General features: G+C 42.7%; 1 protein-coding gene across 1 annotated transcript in view; it reads left to right on the forward strand.

The window, feature by feature from the left end:
• The first annotated feature begins 2373 nt into the window (after positions 1-2373).
• LTBP4 (latent transforming growth factor beta binding protein 4) overlaps positions 2374-14635 on the forward strand; it is a 343681-nt gene continuing 331419 nt past the window's right edge. The window contains exon 1 of the mRNA XM_077482606.1: positions 2374-2545. The gene's annotated coding sequence lies outside the window, so the exon portion shown is untranslated. The remainder of the gene's footprint in view (positions 2546-14635) is intronic.

Here is a 14635-nt window from a genome sequence, read left to right on the forward strand (position 1 = left end):
CTATCTCTGGTGCCAGGGAACCTTTGCAGGGGACTGATTGTCCTCTGTACAGGATTCAAGCTGCACAGGACTTTGAGCGCCATCTTGGGGGGAGCCTGTGTCTGATAGGATACAGAAGTCTCACATGATTTTGGCAGCCATATTTGGGGGAGAGGAGTCAATTATAACCCCTGCTTTGGCAATGAGGGGTGTTCTACAGTATGGCGAAATGAAGTAGGGAGAGAGACCTGCTTTTGAGGGACAGATTGGCTAAGCCCTAGGCACAGGTTCCTGCGGAGAAGGGACAGTCCAGGGACAGCCCAGATACAAACCTGGTGATGAGAAGAAGGAATTTCTCTGCATGTGATCAGCATGCTGGCATTGGTGTGCACCCCAGATCACAAACACACATGTGTGTATGTCAGCAGCGCAATGGACAGTGTCAGAAGAGCAGAGATTAGTGTCAGTAGGGGCAATGGAAGGTGTCAGTAGTTTTTTTGTTTTATTATTTTAAAAACAATTTTTTTTTACTTATTTTGTACACTATTACTTTATTTTTATTTTTTTACAATTTTTTTTTAAGGAGCCCATTGGGGGGGGGGCTTTGGTGAAATATCAAGGGTCTAAACAGATCCTGATGTCTCACTTTTAAGACAAAGAAAGGGACTGAGAACAGAGCTTCTCCATCCCTTTCTCTGCAGCCTCAGCTGCTTTGGACAGTGAACCAATGGGAAGTGCTCTCTGCAGAGCGGCTTCCTGTTTATTCACAAACTGAATCACAGTGAACAGTTTACTATCCTACTTTTAAGAATGAACACAGGAGTGATTGGTACAGATTACTCACTGTGTTCATCCAGAAAAGGAAGGTGCAGATAAATGAAATATTTACTGGTCCCTTCCCCTGCTGAGTGGAGAGGAGAGGAGGGAACTGGCAGCACTGCAGGAGGAGACAGAAAGCAGGGAGAAATCTGCATCACATGGTGTAAGGGTTAAATCTACTTAGACCTAGACAATCAGTGGAATTCTTTCGGAGCTCCAGAAGTATCCAATGCACAAGACAAGGGAGTCATTCAATGAATGCTTAGTTTTATTGGTAAGAATCGTACTTTTATACAAATTAAGGACAAAGAATATTGCACAACTTAAAGAGAAAGGAGGTAGGGGTGGAGGACATCACATGAGGCATAATTCCTATACAAACATATAGCATCTCAGACATAGTCTAAACAAGTATTTTAGCTGATGGTTGATATTATCCAAAAAACATAATTTAAACTATTTAATGCTGATGTTCTGACTTTGTCTGAAGACATAATTTCAAAACCAGTTCTTAGCAGACCTTATCTATCCTGTATCGTGACAATCAAAACCCTATAATAAAGATATTCCTCTGTCAGCTATTTTAAAATTTTAGTCATGTTAACTCTTTCTGGGGTGATTAGGGTATGACTATGCATGTCAGTATGGAGTTAACCTGGGACAGTAGAGCATCCCTTTTAGCAGGTCTCAGTGATTGGCCACAAGCATTTTGGATGTGGATAAGTGCTTAGTTGCTACGGTTGATTTTGGAAGACTATTTAAAATTATTTTCCACTGCAGATTCCTCACAACAGAAAATGAAAGTTTTAAAGAAAGCTTGTGTCGCCTGATCCCTCTGCACCAAAGGCATACATAAGGCTTGCCCCCAGACCCCCAAAGCTAAAGTGTGCATATTTCATTTTCAATAAGTTTTTATGTAAAGTTGAGTAAATAATACAAATAAACCTAAGGCGAGTATTGAGGTACATACTATTGTGCAATAAAAACACAAGGTCCGTCTGGGTGCATATACATGATGCTGTACAAGTGTACCGTATATAGAAGCTTCAGGATGATGCTTTGAAAGCTAAAGATGTCCGGGAAATGATTGTGTAACACCCTGTAGATAAAGTCAGTATGAACGTTGACACATGCCTTCAAGGATCAAGTGAGAGTTCAATAGTTGAGTTATCTAGTATCCAGTTATATACGGGAACATCAATTTTTCTGTACTTCAAAAAGCTTTTTTATCTATGGGTGTAGGGGAGCCTGGGGACCCCTCATGGCTCAGACAAACGGGAGAATGAACTTAGAGCAGGGGTCTCCAAACTACAGCCTGAAGGCCACATCCTGTGGGCTACAAGATTTTACCCTGCCCGCAGCAACCTGTCCCATATGTGTGATTTCATAATGCAGGTGGACTGGCCACCACCACCATAACTACCAATGACATTGCGCAGCAAGGAAGGATACAAGTTATCATTTGTTGCTCTGGTGGATGGCCCAATCACTCCATGGAGATACATGATGCTTATCTAGAGCAGCAGCATCTAGGGTCATCCCAGCATTCAGGATAGAACCTGCTCTACCTGGTCTTGGAAATCAACGCAACCATTCGTGAATTAATAAATGCTAGCCACGGGGAAAGCGCCCTCCAAAACACAAATGAAACAAGACGGCTTAACCAATATGGTGAAAAGGTGAAATTCACAACCAAGCAAGACAATTTAGTGAAGAAATTACATTTTAAAGGATCCAAAAATTCAAGGTAAGAGACATCTGTATTATTATCTTTCTGTATTGAAGTATAAGGTGTATGTGTTGTAGAAGTAGAGGAAGGTTTTTCTTGATATCTTTATATCTTCCTCATGGGCACACAGACAGCAATAATATGCTGGAGGCTCTAAACTTTTCTCAGGGTTCGTTCACACAAGCTTTGATCTCTGAAGAGAAATTTGTGCAATAGTGCCTCTTGCCTCCTTACTGCCCACTTTAACACCTTGAATCAAACAATGGCATGCCGCGAGAGCATACACTGCATGCGATCGTGGGGCGCTTACAGAATTACCCCATTAACTTGAACGAATCACACAAGGGGGCAGTAAAAAAGCAGCTCAACTTTGGGGTTTTACTGCCCCTTAACTGCTAGTGTGAAAGACTTTAACAATACTAATAGCATATTTCCTTAAAGATCAATTCTTCGTGGGATTGACTGGTTCATTAAAATCACCTTGTGCACTCTCAGTTTTCTGATGGGAAAAAACTGCAGGGTCTGCATCCCCTTAGAAATATTTAGCCCCTTTAACTAAAATTTTAATTCATATTGCAGGGGATGCCTAAAATGTGACTTATGTCATAGGCTGCCTTATTTCATAAAATTTTACAGAAAAATGGAAAGGTCATTTTTTAATAACATTACCCACTTGAGCTCCAGCAGGTTTCATCTCCTTAATCATGACCAGGCCATTATTTGCTATTTGGCACTGTGCTACTTTACCGGTAATTGTACATGCAACACTGTACCCAAACAAAATTTATATAATTTTTTTCCCCACAAATAGAGCTTTCTTTTTGGTGGTATTTGATCATCACCATTGGGTTTTTTATTTTTATCATTTAAACAAAAAAAAAGACAGAAAATTTTGAAAAAAACCCAATTTTTTTTTACTTTCTGCTATAAAATATATCCAATAAAAAAAATTAAAAATCAAATTTAATTTAAGACAAAATATATTCTGCTACATGTCTTTGGTAAAAAAAATCCCAACAAATGTATATTAATTTGTTCGCGTGAAAGTTATAGTGCCTACCAACTATGGTATAGATTCTGGAATTCTTAAAATGTTTATACTAGTAATGGCGGTGATCATCGACTTATAGTGGGACTGTGATAGTGCGACCGGCATTTTGACACTTGCTGACGCTGAGTGTGAGCCGACTTAAAGACACTGATATCATTAGTGACACTAATACAGTGGTCAGTGCTAATAATATACACTGTCACAGTACTAATGACACTGGCCTGGGAAGGGGTTAACATTTAGGGGCAATCAAAAGGTTAACTGTGTGCCTAACAGTGTGTAATGTGTGTACTTTTTACTAAGCAATGTGCTGGACTTTACTCCCTGCTTTGCAGGGAATACAAAAAACAGCACTATACTACCGTCTGTAGAGAGCCCTGTGCTGTTTACACAGGGCTCTCTTCTGTCATTCATTCAGCCAATAGGTGGGTCCTGGCCTCAAATCATTGGCCGGAGCCTGCTGATCGGGAACGGCAGCACAGCCGGAGGAACAGCAGCACAGCCGGAGCAGCGGGCGCACGTGCACATACCCGCTACACGAAAGAGCCGTATCACGTACATGTACGTGATCGGGCGCAGTGGTGCTGCTCGGCTGCAGTATATCGGCCGTATATCTGTGGTAGGTGGAAAGCAAGGCTTGTGTAACAATTGTATATGCTATATTCTTTTTTTATTTGCTCTATATTTGTTTTTTCACAAAAGTGGTGTTACCCTTTAAGCTGAGGTGTGGGGCTGCCGCTCTGTCAGGTTAACAGTCACATGGCTGCTATCTCTGGTGCCAGGGAACCTTTGCAGGGGACTGATTGTCCTCTGTACAGGATTCAAGCTGCACAGGACTTTGAGCGCCATCTTGGGGGGAGCCTGTGTCTGATAGGATACAGAAGTCTCACATGATTTTGGCAGCCATATTTGGGGGAGAGGAGTCAATTATAACCCCTGCTTTGGCAATGAGGGGTGTTCTACAGTATGGCGAAATGAAGTAGGGAGAGAGACCTGCTTTTGAGGGACAGATTGGCTAAGCCCTAGGCACAGGTTCCTGCGGAGAAGGGACAGTCCAGGGACAGCCCAGATACAAACCTGGTGATGAGAAGAAGGAATTTCTCTGCATGTGATCAGCATGCTGGCATTGGTGTGCACCCCAGATCACAAACACACATGTGTGTATGTCAGCAGCGCAATGGACAGTGTCAGAAGAGCAGAGATTAGTGTCAGTAGGGGCAATGGAAGGTGTCAGTAGTTTTTTTGTTTTATTATTTTAAAAACAATTTTTTTTTACTTATTTTGTACACTATTACTTTATTTTTATTTTTTTACAATTTTTTTTTAAGGAGCCCATTGGGGGGGGGGGGCTTTGGTGAAATATCAAGGGTCTAAACAGATCCTGATGTCTCACTTTTAAGACAAAGAAAGGGACTGAGAACAGAGCTTCTCCATCCCTTTCTCTGCAGCCTCAGCTGCTTTGGACAGTGAACCAATGGGAAGTGCTCTCTGCAGAGCGGCTTCCTGTTTATTCACAAACTGAATCACAGTGAACAGTTTACTATCCTACTTTTAAGAATGAACACAGGAGTGATTGGTACAGATTACTCACTGTGTTCATCCAGAAAAGGAAGGTGCAGATAAATGAAATATTTACTGGTCCCTTCCCCTGCTGAGTGGAGAGGAGAGGAGGGAACTGGCAGCACTGCAGGAGGAGACAGAAAGCAGGGAGAAATCTGCATCACATGGTGTAAGGGTTAAATCTACTTAGACCTAGACAATCAGTGGAATTCTTTCGGAGCTCCAGAAGTATCCAATGCACAAGACAAGGGAGTCATTCAATGAATGCTTAGTTTTATTGGTAAGAATCGTACTTTTATACAAATTAAGGACAAAGAATATTGCACAACTTAAAGAGAAAGGAGGTAGGGGTGGAGGACATCACATGAGGCATAATTCCTATACAAACATATAGCATCTCAGACATAGTCTAAACAAGTATTTTAGCTGATGGTTGATATTATCCAAAAAACATAATTTAAACTATTTAATGCTGATGTTCTGACTTTGTCTGAAGACATAATTTCAAAACCAGTTCTTAGCAGACCTTATCTATCCTGTATCGTGACAATCAAAACCCTATAATAAAGATATTCCTCTGTCAGCTATTTTAAAATTTTAGTCATGTTAACTCTTTCTGGGGTGATTAGGGTATGACTATGCATGTCAGTATGGAGTTAACCTGGGACAGTAGAGCATCCCTTTTAGCAGGTCTCAGTGATTGGCCACAAGCATTTTGGATGTGGATAAGTGCTTAGTTGCTACGGTTGATTTTGGAAGACTATTTAAAATTATTTTCCACTGCAGATTCCTCACAACAGAAAATGAAAGTTTTAAAGAAAGCTTGTGTCGCCTGATCCCTCTGCACCAAAGGCATACATAAGGCTTGCCCCCAGACCCCCAAAGCTAAAGTGTGCATATTTCATTTTCAATAAGTTTTTATGTAAAGTTGAGTAAATAATACAAATAAACCTAAGGCGAGTATTGAGGTACATACTATTGTGCAATAAAAACACAAGGTCCGTCTGGGTGCATATACATGATGCTGTACAAGTGTACCGTATATAGAAGCTTCAGGATGATGCTTTGAAAGCTAAAGATGTCCGGGAAATGATTGTGTAACACCCTGTAGATAAAGTCAGTATGAACGTTGACACATGCCTTCAAGGATCAAGTGAGAGTTCAATAGTTGAGTTATCTAGTATCCAGTTATATACGGGAACATCAATTTTTCTGTACTTCAAAAAGCTTTTTTATCTATGGGTGTAGGGGAGCCTGGGGACCCCTCATGGCTCAGACAAACGGGAGAATGAACTTAGAGCAGGGGTCTCCAAACTACAGCCTGAAGGCCACATCCTGTGGGCTACAAGATTTTACCCTGCCCGCAGCAACCTGTCCCATATGTGTGATTCCATAATGCAGGTGGACTGGCCACCACCACCATAACTACCAATGACATTGCGCAGCAAGGAAGGATACAAGTTATCATTTGTTGCTCTGGTGGATGGCCCAATCACTCCATGGAGATACATGATGCTTATCTAGAGCAGCAGCATCTAGGGTCATCCCAGCATTCAGGATAGAACCTGCTCTACCTCCCACCCTTCATCCAGATCTTGCCTGCCTCCCGCCATGTGCCAACTTTGATGTGAAAGAAGAGCTCTGATGTGAAAGTTGGCCCAGGTGTGAGGAGCATCTTCTGATGTGAAGGGAGGACGCTGATATGAAGTTGGGGTCTGATGTTAAGAAGGGATTCTGATATGAAGGCGGGTTCTGATGTTAAGGGGGGACTCTGATATAAGGGTGGGTTCTGATGTAAAGGGGGGACTCTGATATGAAGGTGGGTTCTGATGTGAAGGGGGGGCTCTGATATGAAGGCCGGTTCTGATGTGAAGGGGGTACTCTGGTGTAAAGAGGGGCTCAGATGTGAAAGGGAGTCTGATGTGAAAGGATATAAAAGATGGCCTGGGTGTGAATGATGTTTTCTGATGTGAAGGGAGGACTCGGATATGAAGGCGACTTCTGATGTGAAAGGGGAACTCTGATATGAATGAGGGTTGCCTCTTGAGGAGAGCTCTGACAACCAATTTGATAATGTTATCTGTGACTTCGAAACTTATTTTAAACATGTGTTCTTATTTACCCAGCAGAAAGTTGTAATGCTATCAAAGTCATTCCTGGTTGGCACATTGATTGATTATTCTGTAGTGCATTGAAGCTGCTCTAAAAAATTTCTCAACTTCTCTAATAGATCCTTGCACATTTTAAGGCACTTTAAAACCCCAAACAAAGGTAAAGGACTCCTTTAGGATGAAAGCATGAATAGCTGCATCCTATAGCAATCAGCACCTGTTTTTGTAACTAGCAAATGGCTCCAGAGGAGAGTTGGTAACTTTATAGGTAAGGTAGAACAGTCCTTTAAAGCTGCAGATACACAACAGAAGATGGTCAGATGTTCTGAATACCAAAATACCTTTTGTTTTTTATTTAGCAATTTGGGTACTATCATGCATGGGCTTGGATTGCCCAAATAGGCATGTGTATCTATGGGGGATACACCTGTAGCACCTTCTAGTGTGTGCTAGATGCAGGATAGGTTCTGTAGTATAGATTAGTTAGTGTAGGAACATTTAGTTTAGCTCTGGGCTAAGCCTGAGCTTTGAATCTGGGTCAGGGTTCAGTGAGTCAGGGCTGGATGACTTATCCTGACAGCTCCTCTGGTGCCTCACCCTGGTCTAGAAGGTTGTAGAAATGACTAGAGATAGTGGGTGGAGGTTAGGAGGGGTTGCCTGGAATATTTTTGAGGGCCTCAGCCAATCCCCGGTAGAAGGCTGGCAGGGGGCAAGGCTTACCTCAAAAATAGGCATGGGCCATCCCAGTAGGGCAGTCGGATGGAAAAGGGAGATATAGTGCTGTGGAGAATGTCGGTGGCCCTCTAGGGTACCACCTAGTCTGGGGGGGGGGTGACCTTGGGCCAGGGCTCGGGTGTTGGAAGGATCAGTGTGAGAAGAGCAGCACTACTGGGGACTTACAAGGGGGGAGATTGCTACATGTAGCCAGTTCTCCCTGAAGACCACGGCCAAGTCTTCATCCCTTCCCTGGGAGATCTCCTGCAGAGTCAGCCGGGTGGGCTGGTGAGTGTCATTCTAGAGGACTGTGGGGAGAAGTTAGCCTGGAGGGCCAGCAAAATGGTAAGCTGCAGCCGGCTAGGTTGGCAGTGCCTGAAGAGGTGGTGTTGGGATCAGTAGCCACAGGAGGAAAAAAGTACAAGCTGATCACTGTGTTCTGCTACACAACAAGGGGCTTCAAGTTCCTGCCTGCAAAGGGCTTCTGCTAAATCTGACTGTTGCTTAACAGTGATCCAGCTGGAGACTGCAAGTAAGTCAAGTGCAAGAGGAGTATCAAGGAGACTGTATATAGACTCTATGTAGAAAGATGTCCCTGAAGTTGATATTAAAGTGTTGTTGCTGAAGTCAAGTGGGCATCCCATAACCTCCGATCCCCATCCAAGTTATTAACCCTCAATAATCCTCAAAAAACCAAGTTCTCTGTCTCTGGAATACCTGTGAAAATCTGGTGTGCCTGGCTGTGCAGGGTGGGGGATCCCAATTCACCTGCTGCCCTTAAGGGGGTGCACTACACCCCCATAGTGCTATCCTTTTCCTTCAAGAAAAAAATTGTGGTCAGCCACAAAAATCCCAACCCCCAGTATTGGCTGTGGAAATTTTAATCCTGCCTACAGGGTGGCAATACAGTTAAAGAGGTTTGTAAAACTCAATTTTGAAGTTGTACCTATAGGTAAGCCTATAATAAGGCTTACCTATAGGTAAAGTAAATATCTCCTAAACGTGCGCTGTTTAGGAAATATTTACTTTGTACTGCGTCAATGATGTCTTCACTAGTGAGTGCTGTGACTGTCGAGTGAGTGACATTACGCAAGTCCGGCCAGAGCCGGAGTCTGCGGCCCTGGAAGGAAGAGGGACAAACTTGATTGCGGCCTACAGCGGGGACAGCGTGGACTTCGTTTTCAGGTAAAAAAACACTAGCACGTTATGCTTTTACTTTACAGGAACAAAAAAGGAAGTAAAACTCATTATGGTTTACTTCCTCTTTAACAGCAATGTGGCAGGAGTTTTAATAGGACAACCCTTCTCAACCAAAGTATCCCTCGACTTTGGTATATTTTCCAAAAAGGCTCATCTACGTTTGTGAACCAATGATCTCTCTGTATTCAGAAGAACATGTGAACTCCATCCAATAGAACCACGTTGTATGGCAGCATTCTTTGAGATGGTTGGCTGATGCTATAAGCATATCCATTTTGTGAATCTCGTTCACCTTAGTAAACCACAGGCTGAGAGGTAGCACAGTCGCCTGCTTCCAGTACAATGAAATTCAAGCTTTCGCCACGTTTAGTAAGTGCAATAATAAGGATAGCTTATATAGTTTCATCAACATCGGTGCCCAAGACAGCAGAAAAGCCTGTGTCTCCGACGTTTAAATCAGTCAATTTATAAATCCAATGCCGCACTTGTGTCGAAAAATCAGAAAGTATCAGGCAGGACCAGAAGACGTGGAGCATAGTGCCCTGTTAATGGGCTTCTTCAGTAGGCCTACTGAAGAATCTCAATTACAGTGCACAATGCGTATATGAGGGAGACCCGAGCCTGTGACGTCATGTCACTTGCCGGCCAAGGTGGTGAGTTGGCGAAGGCCGATTATTATATCTCATGCTGTGTTCGTTTTTGAGAAGGAGTAAGAAGGCAGCCTCTCTATTGATTGGAGGGACTGAGGGGCTGGTTTTAGATGACATACAGTGGCAATTATTAAAGAGGTAGGCAAGTTACCTATTGTTGGGAAGTGAGCATGTAATTCACCTGGTGATGGGAGAGCACTGAAGTCATATGCTTTAGAAGACACTGTGGCGCTGAAGAATTTGTAGAGGACCTTTGATTTCACCTATTGCCATACGATATATATTTATGGACCTAATTATATGTTAATGGATTGGGAAATTATAATTGAATGCATTAGTGTGTTGAGCTGCACTTCATTGTTGTATTTACATACTTCTGAGTAGCATTGATGGTGGAACTATGTAGACACCATCAGGCAGGAGATTATTCATTGTTCTAGGAGACTCCCCAGCAACCATGGTAGAAAAAGGATGCCCTTGAGGGTAACGGTTACATTGCATACACATTTCCAGCGTAGTAGAAAAATTGTAGGTTGAGTTTGTAAGAAGGTCCTTGTGGTTGGCTGAATTTAGCACCAAAAACCCAAGTTCCTACCCCCATTCCAGCCCTGCCAGAACACTGTCCCTCCTGCTGAGGCCGAACCCTCCGCCATCTTGTGACCCGCTCCATGCCAGAGGCCTCCACACAACATTCCTGGCCATAGACCTTTATATCCCTAAGGAAGAAATGTCCACAAGAAATAGTTTTGCTGCACTTTGCTGGTGGTATTCAGGAAATGGCATTACAGTCACATCACAAGGACCACTTGACATTGCACAGTCAATCACATTTAAGGGACAGACCGCAGTAGTCACAAGTAAAGGCATATGCGGCACCTTTAGTAGCCATCTTACCATAGTCTCTCCCTTCAAGTCCCACTCCATAGCTCTACCAGCTTGGTATGCTACCTGCAGTTGCTCTCTGATCCCAGAGTCATTAGCACTCACTCAGAAGGCTCTGTCTTGCCCATTAGGCCTTGGGCATCCAGCTCACGACTCTCCTGTGGTCGTCCCAGGGATAGGATTGCTGTAGTTGCTCCAAGTGAACTCTGCACACTTTTCCTGGGAATTCTGCCCTGAGCACAGCCTTGGCTGTGCTCACTATATCTGCATATGTGTGAGCTACTTGGCTCCCATGCCCCATCTGCCCTAAGGCTAATCCCCACATGGCTTATATATGGGTGCTCTGAATAAACTACAAGGCCATAAACTTCATCTCCAGCTTCATATAGAGCTTACATGACCTGGTTTTCTATTTATCCCTTGCATCAATTCAAACAGCTTAACTCAATGAATAAACTCACTGTATGGAGTGACAGATGATGAATCCTTTTGAATGTTCCTTTTAATGATGGATATTCATAGGTAGAAAAACATTGGGATTGTAAGCCACATGGAAAGATGTTACAGCATGGTGGTATACTGAGCAAATGAATCAGAGACAGGAAGAGGAGGGGAATATACAGAACCAAGGTGGGGGAGAGAGTTCTGCTAGACAGAAGGGAACATAGCTTAAAGACACAGAGCAATAATAAATGGGAAAGTTTAACACAACAATGGTCCCTGACGCACCAATGACATCACTACGTGAAGGACTTCTCTAAAAGAGGAGCTGTCACTAGCTTGCAACTTTTACCATGCTATTTGGGAATGCAGCCACCTAGTGGCAGACTGGCTAACTACACCTGCTTACAAGCTGATGACAATCCCTCTCTTTTATGGGAAGAAAAGGGATCAGTCTGTTTATCACTCATTAATGGCGTTCACCTGACAGCCATGTTGGAGTGCAGATTATAGCAGGTTTTAGCTATGTAGCAATTAGATTAAAGATAAGCAAATGTCTGCCAGTCTTTTAAATTTGGCTAAAATTAGCCAGACTGATCAACAATCTTTTGAATGTTTAGGGGTACCTTATCCCCTTCAAGGATTTTACTACATGCTTCAGGCTCATCTATTTTACTTTTACCCATTCAGAGACATCGAATTCAGCCTGCAGTTTATTTTAGCAATATACAATATGTCCTTAAGCCCTCAAGTGTCTGTTTATACTGGCAGCAACAGTATAACACCCATCATAGTAACAGCTTATAAAATCTTTCCTAACAGTATGTACAATACACAATGGTCTGAGTAATCCGCTGTCCAGACCTTATTTATTTCAGGGAAGTACAAACCCATATACATATTAAATCCCACAGTGATAACACATGGGTATTGATAATAGCCATAAGCCTGCTCCATGCTGGAAATATTGAGACCGATAAGAGTCATTATTTCTCACGTAATCCGAGGATGATGACAGATGAAACCTGATTTACCCATAACCAGCCCCAATTTGAAAAATGTCCCAAGGACAGCAAGTTATTCACCTACAGCAGAGGTCTCCAAACGTATTAGTATGAGTGCCACATTGTATTTTTTAGAAATGTCCATGGGCCAAATAAGAAAATTAGTTTAATAACTGAATGAGTCAAAAATGAATGAGTTTTTTGTAATCAGCATGATATGATTTAAAATAATGGAAAACTTCAGCAGCTAAGTAAAGAAATTCACAATAAACCTGAGACCATCAGGGTCCCCACCACTTACATCAGAGTTCCCATCAAAGGCCCCTGTTGGAGTCCACCATACATCAAAGTGCCCCTTACATCAGGGTACCCATCAGAGTCACCCCTTACATCAGAGTCCCCATCAAAGTGGCTGCTTACATCACTGTCCCCCCCTACAAAAGGGTCTCCATCAGAGTCCCCCTTACATCAGGGTAGCCATCGGAGTCACCCTCTACATCAGAGTCCCCATCAGTGTCTGTCCTTACATCAGGTTCCCCATCAGAGTCACCCCTTACATCATAGTCCCAATAAAAGTCACCCCTTACATTAGAGTCCCCATCAGAGTCATCTCTTACATCAAGGTCCCCATCCGTGTCACCCCTTATATCAGTGTCGCCAACACAGTCAGCCTTTACATCAGGGTCTTTATCTCAAAGTCCCCTCTTACATCAGAGGCTCCCCCTTACATCAGTGTCCACATCTAAGTCCCCACTTACATCAGGGTCCCCATCAGAATCCCCCCTTATATCAGGGTCCCCAATAAAGTCTCCCCTTCTATCAGGGTTCTCATTCGAGTACACCTTACATCAGGGTCTCCATCAGCCCCCCTTACATCAGGGTCCTCATCAGAATTACCCCGTATATCAGAGTCCCCATCAGAATCACTTCTTACCAGGGTTGCACCAATACCAGTATCGGTGCTGATACTAAGCATTTGCACGAGTATCGGTACTTGTGCAAATGCAACGATACCTGAAACCAATACATTGAGGCTTAGTTGTTTGAGCTGTCAGCAGGGCCGCCGCATCCTTAACAATCGATGACTCATTCAGCTGTCATCGAGCTTGACAGCTGAATTCCGGTAATTGGATCGGTCAAAAAAAAAAAAAAAAAAGCAGCCTGGCAATGATTATCAATAACATTGCTCAACCACTAAAAAAACTAAAATAAAAAGAAACATTGTTTCTTTTTGTATCTTTCTGTTTCTTCATCTACAGCTCAAAGGGATGAACTTTGATCTGCAGATGAAGTCAGTTCAGAGCAGCCTGTCAAGTAAAAAAAAACTTTTTGTATTTTTTATTAAATGTTCCTCTGTTTAACCCCTTAGTAACCATTAACTTACTCTAATCAGCCTTAATTAACTCCCTATTCTCCTCCATGAAATTATTATTTTCCTGCCTTTTTTTTTGTCACGCTTCACATTGAAAAAGCGCATTAATAAAAAAAAAAAATCGACTTTTCAATGCTTTGTACCATTGCTGACAGCCAAAATGAAAACAAAACAGTCGTGGTAGGTATCAGTAATTGGTATCAGTGAGTACTAAAAAAAAGTATTGGTACTCATAAAAAAAATGGTATCGGTGCATTCCTACTTCTTACATCAGGGTCCCCATCAGAGTCTCCTCTTACACCACAGTTCTCATTAGAGTCCCCCTTACATCAGGGTCCCCATTAGAGTCACTGCTTGCATCAGGATCGCCATCGAAATCCCCCCTTACATTAGGGTCCCCATCAGAGTTCTCCTTACATCGGATCCCCATCAGGGTCCCCTCTTACATCGGAGGGCCGCATAAAATTTTGCAACGGGTTGGATTTGGTCCATTGGCTGTAGTTTGGAAACCCCCCGATCTAAAGGGAAAGTGGATAGAGAGTCAAGTCAATAACTCCTTAGTACTTTTGATTTACCTACCTGTATTTCCATAGTTTTACACTAATAAACTAAGGTGCTTTTTGGTATACTGCATATGTAATGTCTCTGGGCACAGATAACTTCTGGGATAGATCATCCACTATCATTTTATAGTTGCAGTTTACATGCATGAACTTCACAGCCTTTAAAACATGTAGGCTTATTACATTTTGTTTGCATTTATGTTGTTTTAACACTTTTTTTTTTCTCATGTGAATGCCGTATGGCTGTTCAAGGTCTGCACATACATTGACGTACATTAGTGACCGGTTTCCATTCGGTAGCCATTAGATCTGCACTGTAGCTTCTCTTTAACTCCTCCATCCATTCAGAGCTTTTTTAGGGATTTATTGAGAAATGCCCATCTCATTCCCTAGACAATCCCCTTCTGCAGATTGTTAAACAGATACCAGATTTAATTAGCATTAAAGTCCTGGCACAGCTCTGGACTCCCAGCCAGCAATATCCAACTTGTCAACATGTAGCACTAATCCTCTTAGTGACAGAGGCACGGAACTGCGGCACGATCACGTTATCTGCCAGT

This window comes from Lithobates pipiens, unplaced genomic scaffold (assembly GCF_037356315.1).
Source record: "Lithobates pipiens isolate NorthernLeopardFrog02 unplaced genomic scaffold, aLitPip1_a1.2 Scaffold_1, whole genome shotgun sequence".
Classification (NCBI taxonomy): domain Eukaryota; kingdom Metazoa; phylum Chordata; class Amphibia; order Anura; family Ranidae; genus Lithobates; species Lithobates pipiens.